Consider the following 10,759-nt stretch of genomic DNA (forward strand, 5'->3'; position numbering starts at 1 on the left):
AAATGTGTGCTTGCATTGGTCCATGCGCCAACAGCCACTGGAGGCCAGTTGTTCCTTATGTTAATTCCAGCTAAAAGGAAGCTATGCATCCATCAGCCTTGGAAATGAACAACATGGAGAGCTGGTTTGGCATCTTCTGGCTGGTCTTCGGTGTTATTGCAGCCCAGGGATGTTGCGCATTTTATCAACATGGAGTCCAGACTGAGGGAAAGAGTAGCGCCATTCTATTGTGCTTGGTCAGACTTCACCTCTATTATTATTATTATTATCATCTAATATCTTGCCTTTCTCTCAATATAGGCTCATAAGGGTGCCATTTTGTCCATTGCCTCTGACAGCAAAATGTCTTTAGTTAAGCCTCTTATAGTTCCGTTCTGGGCACTATAGTTCAAGAAGGATATGGACAAGCTGGAAGGTGTCCAGAGAAGGGTGACCAAGATGATCACAATAAATGATGGATGGATGGATAGAGAATGAAAGAAAATAGATAGATAGATAGATAGATAGATAGATAGATAGATAGATAGATAGATGCATAGATAAAGGCATAGATGATAAATGTATGGATAGAAAGAAAAAGTCTTAGGAGGAATTATGATGGATGGATGGATGGACAGTTAGAGAATGAAAGAAAATAGATGGAGAGAGAGATGGAAAGAGAGAGAGAGAGGATAGATAGATAGATATGCATAGATAGATAAAGGCATAGATAAATGGATGGATTGAAAGAAAAAGTCTTAGAAGGAATAATGATAAATGGATGGATGGATGGACAGTGAATTGTAGCCTTGCATGGCTAAATGTGCGTGCCACACTGATGCCCATGTGTGATGTGCATTGAGGGACATGTGCCATGCACACCCAAGTGCACCAATGCACAATGTGGCACAATGAGCAACACCACCACATGAGAAACTCTGCTTTTGCCGTGGAAACATGAATACCTCCCTTGGACAACAATCCCAAAGCTTGCTCTCCAGGCTTAAAGCAATTCAGGCCTGTATATTTCACAAACAGGATGCCTGTGTATGTATATGTATTATTAGCTGGGCTTGGTCGAGGCATTTCCCCCGCAACGTGAAATCAATTCCTTGAGCTGTAAATATTGAACGTGGTTCTTAACCAAAGCAAATTGGCAACTCCTTTCTTTTCTTTTTTGAAGCCGGTTTTGCATCATTAAAGAGCCACAAATGCTCCCAGGGTTGGCAACACCGATGGCAGTTACTGCAATGTCTATTCCGGTGTCGATGGCAGCAAAATTGCAACCCTGCTGACAAATAATGATTTTAAGATTTGCTCTCTTTGTTGGCAGGGCTTGCGAATGTTAAGAAGAAATGAAAACAAACCCAGCCGCAGCGAGGAGAAGATTTCCCTTGGCGTTTCCTCCGTACAAATGGAAGATGCTACTACCTCTGGACTGGAGTCAAAAGAGACTTCCTATCCACTCTTGGAAATCCACAAACCCAAACATTTTGTTACCAGAGGCATAACTAAAGACATTTTGCTGTCGGAGGCAATGGACAAAATGGCACCCTTATGAGCCGGAAAAAGGATGCTACAAACAATTGGATGCGATCCTATATCACAACCTGTATATTGACCGTAGAGTCTCACTGGAGGACCTAGAGATTCCTAAAGAGGACATATTAACCAAATTGGCAAAGAATCAAAGCTGCAAAAGTGGAAGCCGCAAACACAGAGGGCTGACTATACTCCTGGAACAATTACTGGGAAGTGGCTTACTGTATATATTCATGTGTAAGTCTAGAAATTTAGGTCAAAAAATGGACCCCAAAAACCTGAGTCAACTTATCCATGGGTCAAAGTAAGTCCTGTATCTTGACTCTTCTTTAAAAGAAGGAACCATCCCCTGGTGCAAAGCAAGAGTATAATATGTGAAGCACCGACCCAAACTACTCGCTCATCCATCCATCCATCCTTAAGAGTGAGCACGAAGAGTTATCTCTGCTGGGATTTTGTGAGTTCTTTCACATTGCTTTGCTTTGCTCAATCCTTTAGATCCTTTGCTACATGCCCCTAGGTTTTACCCTCAACTTATCCATGGGTCATAGCAAAAACCATAATGTTGGCCCCAAAACTTGCCCTTGACTTATACATGAGGTCGATTTATAGTTGAGTATATATAGTAACCACAAGGGTACGGAGAAGGATGGTCAGAGTCCACTTACGTAGACATAAGTCCCAAACTGGATTCCAGACATCAGTTTTCTTGTTTTTCCTAAACCCTAGCAGAAGGGTTTAGGTTGGAGTATGACCTTTCGTAGGACCTTTCGTAGGTCAGCAAGGCTGCAGCTCACCCTACCCACAGTTTCCACCATTTCAGCCACACATATACTAAGTCTTTTCCCCTTCTTATTTGCAAAGCAACGCATTGGGATGGACGTTATTGCCCAGTTTGTCGAGGGGAAAAAGAAAGAGCAAACGCAAAGAGTGAGAGACGCACAAGGAAACAGGGTCACCGCCTGGAAATGATTGAGAGGGAAACACATTCGGCAAAGGCCTTTTTGGAGATGAAAGCGTGGAAAAACAGAATTAAGTTGGAAGCTCCAGACAGTGCTGACAGAAAGAGGTCACTCTGGTGTCTTGTCTTTCCCCACTTTTATTAGCTTCCTTCCTCCCTTCCTTCCTTCTCCTATCCATCCATCCATTTATGATCTATGCCTCTATCTAGGCATCTTTTTTTCTTTCCTTCCTTCCATCTCTCTCTCTCTTCATCTATTTTCTTTCTTTCTGTATCTGTCCATCCATCCACCCACCCATCCATTTATCATCTACGCATCTATGTTCTTTCTTTCTTCCTTCCTTCCTTCCTTCCTTCCTTCTTCCCTTACTCCCTCCCTCCTTTCCTTTCCTTTCCTCCTTCTCCTCTAAACCAAGGATGTTCTTTAGTCTCCCAGCAGCTCTTCACAAACTGCTGCTTCTTCAATGAGGGCCTTGGTGAAACTCATTAAACGTTTCGCTAAAGATCGCTTCAACCCGGGGCTGATGTTCTTCCAGTCGCATTGCCTCCTGCAAACCAAATAAAACTCCACCAAGCAATAGTCAGCGCCTGGGGAAATAAAGGATTTGTCTGCCTCTCTTTCTCATTCTGTACATACATCCAAGAGACACGGATCCATCTTGCAAAGATGCCTTCCAACTCCTCAAATTATTTTATCCCAGTTTTCCTTAGGATGGAGCCACTGCTTTTAAAGTAATATCAAAGTGTAACTGTTTGGTGTGAAAGAAACTGCTAAGTTTCTCCTTCATCTTTCCTGTTCAAGGGGGGAAAAGTAGGATATAGAAGGAAAGAATGAGTAAATAAGCCAGGCTGAGTATTATGGTCATTTATTTGAAGTCGGGCTTGATATAGAATCCAAAAAGAAGAAAAGTTGGATGCCCTCTTGAAGGTTATCCATGCTTAAGAGGTTGCTATTATGAATATCAAAAAGGAAGAAAGAATGAAGAGAGAGAGAGATGCAAAGAAAGAAAGAAATAACATAGATGCATAGATGCCAACTCGAGTCCCTGGGAGAAAGGTGGGTTATAAGATGATGATGATAGATGGTAAATAAATGCATGGATGGATGGATGGACAGATACAGAAAGAATGAAAATAGAGGGAGAGAGAGAGATGGAAGGAAGGAAGGAAGGAAGGAAGGAAGGACAGATGCATAGATGATAAATGGATGGATGGATGGACAGACAGACAAAGAAAGAAAGAAAGATAAAACGAAAGCTTGACTCAATCTTTTCTGCCTTCCCCAGAATTCATGGCAAAACTGTGAAGTGGGAAAGGTATCACGGGTGACTTATTTTATTCTCTTTGCCAAAGCTGCCGTTGTCAAAACCAACTTTCCTTCCATCTTTCAAAAGGTTGGCACCTGAGAGGCCGTCACACAAAAGAGAAACACATCGGATCCGAAGCAGCTGAGGAGAGCCAGAGGTGACCTCCATCATCCCTCTCCTGATGCGCTGCAAGCTGATAAATGAAGGGAAGGAGATGAGAGACGCAGGCAGATGGGGAGGCAGTCGGCTGGCAGACAGGGCAAAAGAGTGACTGTTGTTGTCCCTTGCAATGATGCCCTTGTTAAAGAGGGCACACCTTCACCTGTCCAAGGTGCACCTTTCCAGAACCTTCGGCACAAAGGCAGGCCAAACTACACATTACATGTTCATTGACTTTAATATATATGTGTCTATGCATACGAGAGGGTATCGTAAAGTTTTAATTATCACCCAAAATAGGAATTATGTTTGGGCAAGAGCACACATGGTTTAAGTGTTGGACTATAGGATTCTAGGGGACCAGAATTCGAATCCCCACTTGGCCATGGAAACTCCCTGGGTAACTTTGAGCAAGTCACACCCGCTCATCCTCAAAGGAAAACCATGCCAACCCCTGAACAAACCTTGCCAAGGAAAACCCTATGATAGTGTCCCCATAACTTGGAAACAACAGGTCTGCGTCTGCACTGCAGAAAGAGTGTAATCTGGTGACGCTTTAGGTGCCATGGCTCAATGCTCTGGGATTTGGGGATCTGTAGCTTTTTGTGAGATACAGTGGGTATCCTTGGTATCCGCTGGGGTTTGGTTCCAGGGCCCCCCATGGATACCAAAATCCGTAGATGCTCAAGTCCCATTCAGTATAATGGCACAGGAAAATGGTGTCCCTTCTATAAAAGGGCAAAATCAAGGTTCGCCTATGGGAACTTGTGTATTTTTAAAGTACAATGGGCCCTTATCTTATGTGGAGGATCCATTCTGGACCCTGCCGTGTAAGAGAAAAAGCATGTATCCTTGAGCCCCATTGAATATAATGGGGCTCATGCTCACGGCGCAGCAGAGCAGATGCACTATGTGCGTGTACCATTCATTCTTTTCAGTGTAAGCTGAAAGCTGCATATAGTGTGCCTGCATATGTGCAGGCACACTGTATTTCAAGCTGTGGATGTTTGAATCCATGGATAAGGAGGGCTGACTGTATTCAGCTTCATCTGCCAGAGAGCTTTGGTGCCCACCACAAACTACAAATCCTGGAGCATGGAGCCCTGGCTATTAAAGTGGTGTCAAATGACATTACTTCTACAGTGCAGACGCAGCCTAAGAGGATGCCAGCTTGTGTGAGTGTGTGCACACATCTGCCTGGATGGATAACACTGAAACAGAGCTGAAATGCTGATTAGAAATGAAAGTAATTCATCCTTGTTCCTTTCAGGGCTTCATCTGCCTCCTCCGCCCCAAAACTCATTACGCTGAGACGCTGAGTCCTGCTGCTTAAGTATTTCATTTTGGATTGACTCTCCTGCCTCCTTCAGCTGATGCTCGTCCCTTAAACCTTGATGCGCTTTGTCAAGTTCTCATTTGGAGACCGAATAAGCAGATTAGGGGCTTCAGCGTGGGTCGCGGGGACAGGGTGCGGGCCTCCTTTGGGATTTTGTACCGACACCGAAGCCTCGCTTATGCAACATGTAAATCAGCTCATTGCACACCTTCTGTTGCATCGAGGGAACATCTCTGGCACTTGGCGCGCTCCCTTGGTGTTCAGGTTAAGTTGCTATCTGTGGCGGCTGTGTAGGTGGAACGCACATTCACAGCTCACACCCCGCAGGAGCTTTTTAAAAGTTGGCAACAGATCGAAATAAATCTGTGATGCCTTCAAGTAACATTAACCCTTATCTGGTTGGATTTTAAAAGTCTGGAGTGCTATCTGGAATTTCTCAAAGGAGGTCCAATGTGTTGAGGGTTAGCGTTAGGGCTAGAGTTAGGGTTAGAGTTAGGGTTAGAGTTAAGGTTAGAATTAGGGTTAGAGCTAGGGTTAGCGTTAGGGTTAGATTTAGGGCTAGAGTTAGGGTTAGAATTAGGGTTAGATTTAGGGCTAGAGTTAGGGTTAGAGTTAGGTTAGAGTTAGGGTTAGATTTAGGGTTAGATTTAGGGCTAGAGTTAGGGCTAGAGTTAGGTTTAGAGTCAGCTACTCATGTCTTGTATTTCCTGAACCTACTCAAAATTGTGATCTCTGGTCTTTCCAAATCATAACAATTTACAGACCAACAGCATACTCTCCAATGTTTTACAAATGAAAATCAGGACACATGTAGCCTAGCTACTATCTATCTATCTATCTATCTATCTATCTATCTATTATTTAATAATAATAATAATAATAATAATAATAATAATAATAATAATAATAATAATAATAGCTACTATTTAGGATCTGGCCAAACAACAAGATAGCAAGTTGTTATCAATGTAGAAGAACGCCACACAAACCCATTTTAAGCAGGGAAACTCTTCCATTTATATACTGAGGCCTGATTCCCATTACTTTTTAAACCGGATCGCAAATGGATTTGAACTGGTTCAAATGACCCTGGTTCCCACTTGAATCGATTCATTAAAGCAATTCGAACAGGGGACCATGCACCAGACCCATTTAACCCGCGTCTTTTTGATGCTGATGTTTTCCATGTCTTTTTGGATAAATCGATTCTGCATAAGTGTGGACCAGATGCGGATTAGAATCGATTTAAATGTGCGCTTCGGCCGGCTGGAGCAGGTCCATTTTGAACCGATTCATTTGTGAATGTGAACCACAAGTGGGTTATTTTAAAGGGGAAAAATATAAATACCTCTCTATTCCAGATTCCTTAGTGACCCAACCAGAATATTATGGACTGATGCAAAGAGATAAGTCCAATAATGAGTTCCAGTCTGCATTTTTCTTCTTTTGGAGAAACAGCTTGGTGTAGTGGTTCCTTGCTATAGATTAAGACAGAAATCTTAATGAAAGGGCTGTTCTCAGATCAAGGTGAAACGAGGGTTTTATTGCATCTTGCTTACGTCAAGAAACAGGATCAAGAGCAATTTAATCTAACCGACTTACTTCGAGACACAAGGTGGATGCATAATAGAGGAGAGAGTGAATCCTGCTGCTTTGACAAACATAGTAAAATATTCCTCGTTGGAATAGCATAGACTGTGATCTGACTACATGGATTTGCAGTTTTTTACCGGAGTAACCATAAGTATCCATGAGGAAGTGCATTATCAAGTGTGTGGCCATCTGTCTGCTTCGCATGGATTTGCATGGATATCATGGATGTGTATTTTCAGCAGAAGGAGGGCAAATCGATGTGAATTTGCACAGGAAAGTGAAGGCAATCATCAATGCAAATGTATGGAAATCTGCAGCAATTTGCATCTTACACTTAGGCGTATGCTAGCCCTGAGCGAGAAGGAGTAACTCAGTCACTCCATAGAGCCATAGAGAATCTTTGCAAGTTGCAACAACAAATAAAGATTTGAAATCAGGAGTAAGTTGCTGCTCTTCTAGGTGAGCTGGAGATTTAGGCCTGATTCCCACTACCTTTTAAACTGGATCGCAAATCGGTTTGAACCAGGGTTCAAATGACCCTGGTTCCCACTTGAACCGAATTGCTGAAGCGACTCAGAGGGAGAGGGGCCATGCGTTAGACCCATTTAAGCTTTTTGTCACTGATTTTCCCCCCGTCGTTTTGGATAAATGGATTCTGTGCAAGTATGAACCAGATGCAGATCGGAATTGATTTAAATTTGCCCTTCGGCTGGCTGGAGCAGGTCCATTTTGAACTGATTCATTCGTGAATGTGAACCACAAGTGGGTTATTTTAGAGGGGAAAAATGCAGTCGGGGCAAATGTAGTGTGAACCACGCTCTGCTGTCAAATCGATCCATCGATTCGGATTGCACACCGATGTATTTTTAAGTTTGAATGAGACCTTACATGCAGCCCATTCCTCTTGCCTGGAGCTGAGCCTGCCAAAAGTGGAGAATTTGCACTCTTGACTCTCACAAAAGCTGGAGACTTAGAGCTAAGACCTGAGCTCTGGCAACCCTAATAGCCCCCCTGTTGCCCCAATGTGTGTGTGAGAAGGGCACTTCTTCGGTCAAACATATAGTCCAACATAACCCCGGGCTGTTGAGTCTTCCTAAAAGGCAGTAAGTCTGGTTCAGGCCAAGATGAAAATGGTCCCTATCAGCTTTCTCTGTGCCAACCCATTCTGTGCCAGGAATCCTGAAGTAGGCTGCCAGGGGCACAAGGGAATAATGCTTGGTTGGCTGCTTTAGAAAAGGAGCTGTCACTGCTGCCTTCCGTCCTCCAAGCGATGCCTTTCTCAAGTCTGGGAAATGGTTTTGGCACCCTAACAATGCGCCGCGGAGGACTGTTAGACCAGGTCGGCGACTGTGGCAGACCCATGAGGATAGCAGCAGCGGTGACAGCTGAATACAAAGGGATTTAAAAGAAGAGTCAGAAAGCAGATCCCCCCACGTGTGTGTGTGTGTGTATATTGCGCAACACAATCTAACAGCCAAGGTGTTATTTCTGCAGGGTGAGAAGCACTAATAAACAGCAGTAAAGAATTACAACCCAGAGTAGAAGGAGTGCTGAGATCAGTTAAGGTCAGATCTGTGCAATGTCAAACACAATCCGTTCTCTCTACACCTTAACATCCTGTGTTGCCATTTTATTCATTTCACACCAGCCAGTATTATACAAAGTCCCATGAAAACAAACAATTTTCCAGCTTTCGAGAAGGATTCTTTGGCAATTTGTCAAAAACAGCCACCAATCTACACTAGAAATAATCCAGTTGGACACCATTTTAGGTGCTGGACTAGGACTCTGAGAGACCAGGGTTTGATTCCCTGCTTGGCGAGAAGGCAAAAGGCCTTGTAAAACTAGAAATCCCAGGATTCCATAGGACAGAGCTACAGCTCTTAAAGGGATGTCCAACTCCATTATTTCTACAGTGCAGATTTACCACCACATTCCCATGTTGTGGTTGCATGCAAACACAACAAATAGATACGTTCTAGGTGATTTTTAATGCTTCTGACAATACAGTTGGGGACAGAAGGAAAATTTAATTATGAAGACAGGATTTGGGGGTGCAATCCCTTAATTTGGCCACCCATAACTACACCCCAATGTACACATACCAACCACCATTGCTTTACTGTGAAGGAGAAGGCAGCACAAATGCAGCCTTCTCCTTCATGCAGTTCCACCATTTGAGCCATGGCTCTGTTTTCATGGATGGGGCCAGTCCAGAGTTGGTTTGGTTTGATTAAGCATCAGTGGCTATAAATCCCCCTTTTAGGGGCAACTAGGAGAATAGTGTCCAGTTCTGGGCCCCACAATTCAAAAAGGATGTTGAGAAGCTGGAGCGTGTCCAGAGGAGGGCCACCAAAATGGCGAAAGGTCTGGAAACCATGTCCTGCGGGGTGCATTTTCATGTCAGAAACTCTGTAGTCACACATTGGTAACCAAGTCCATGATATAGGATCCCGGTGAATCATCATCACCATCATCACCACCACCATCATCCCTTAGTTGTTGTATGGTGAGTTGATTCAAAGACCAAAACCATTGAGTCAATGGATCTTCTCCAACTGGGACTAACAAGAAGATTCAGACTTTATCACATTGGGGCTACTTTCAGCATTAAAGAGTGATTGCATGTTATTACTTCTTTTGACTGCCTTAATGGCGGGTTTTGTGCGACGTCGTGCGAAATCGTTTCACGTAATGGTGCAATTTTTTCATTGTGTGATAAACTCAGAGCATATATTCCATTCTGGAGCGAGCCATTCCTTACTCGGTCCCTTCTGCGTTTTGTTTCCAGGCAGCATTAAACCTGCCAGCTTGGCATTTTTTAAATTTCATTTTTAATTTAATCCTTTCTTTTCCCTTTTCTTTTTGGTGAGAGCCTGCCAAGAGGAACTAGAAGAACACGCTCATCTCTTTTCTCCCCATCAACGTAAATCTCCTTTCATTACTTCCAGCGCCGTTAATCCTTGCGCGTTTGGAGTTGGGCCAAAGTGATGCCCTTTGCGTCTGAAGAGGAAATAGATTTCTGGAAGACATAAAGAGGTAAAGCAAAAAGAAAAAGTCCCTTACACTTCTAAAACGATTTATGACTCGTGCGTCCTTTTATAGCTGGAAGCCAAGGAGTTGCCAGATTTCAGACATGCATTGCCAAGTCGGATGCCTCAAACCGTAGAGTTGGATGAAGGCGTTGTAAAGTTGTTGTTTTTTGCCCCTTCTATCTGCTCTTTTGCCAGGATGGATTCAACTGGAAGACTCTGAGATTAGAAAGACAGGCTATGAACAAGTTTGCGTCTATATCTATTCAGATGTAGACACTCAATGGATGTCTTTTGTTATTATGTCCCTTCAAGCTGACTCTGATTTATGGTAACCCTTTCCAAGGGTTTTCTTCACTAGATTTCATTGGAGGGGTTTTGCCATTGCCTTCCTCTTCGGCTGAGAGGATGTGACTTGCCCAAGAACGCATGGCTTTCCATGGTAGAATGGGGATTTGAACCTTGGTCTCCAACACTCAAACATGGCTGAGCTTATACATTACCTATGATTACTACAATAATACCATCTAAACCATCCAGTGGTATAATAATAATGTCATAGAAACCTTCCCTACCACCCACCTGCATGCATCCCATCTTGCTCTTTCTAACTCTCTTTATTTATCTCTCTATTCAAGATCCCTTGGTGATCCAACCAGAATATTATGGACCGATGCAAAGATCATGGACCGATGCAGGGCCTTCCTTTTGAAACAGCCAGGGACCAGGGGCACAGAAACCAAGGAGGGCATCTCCTTCCCTGAAATAACAATGAAGTGATGGATCCGAGAGTCGAGGAGCGTGAAACACGAGGGGCGATGCGCTCTGAGCCGTGTCACGTCTTGAATCA

This window comes from Sceloporus undulatus, chromosome 7, assembly GCF_019175285.1.
Source record: "Sceloporus undulatus isolate JIND9_A2432 ecotype Alabama chromosome 7, SceUnd_v1.1, whole genome shotgun sequence".
NCBI classification, from domain to species: Eukaryota; Metazoa; Chordata; class Lepidosauria; order Squamata; family Phrynosomatidae; genus Sceloporus; species Sceloporus undulatus.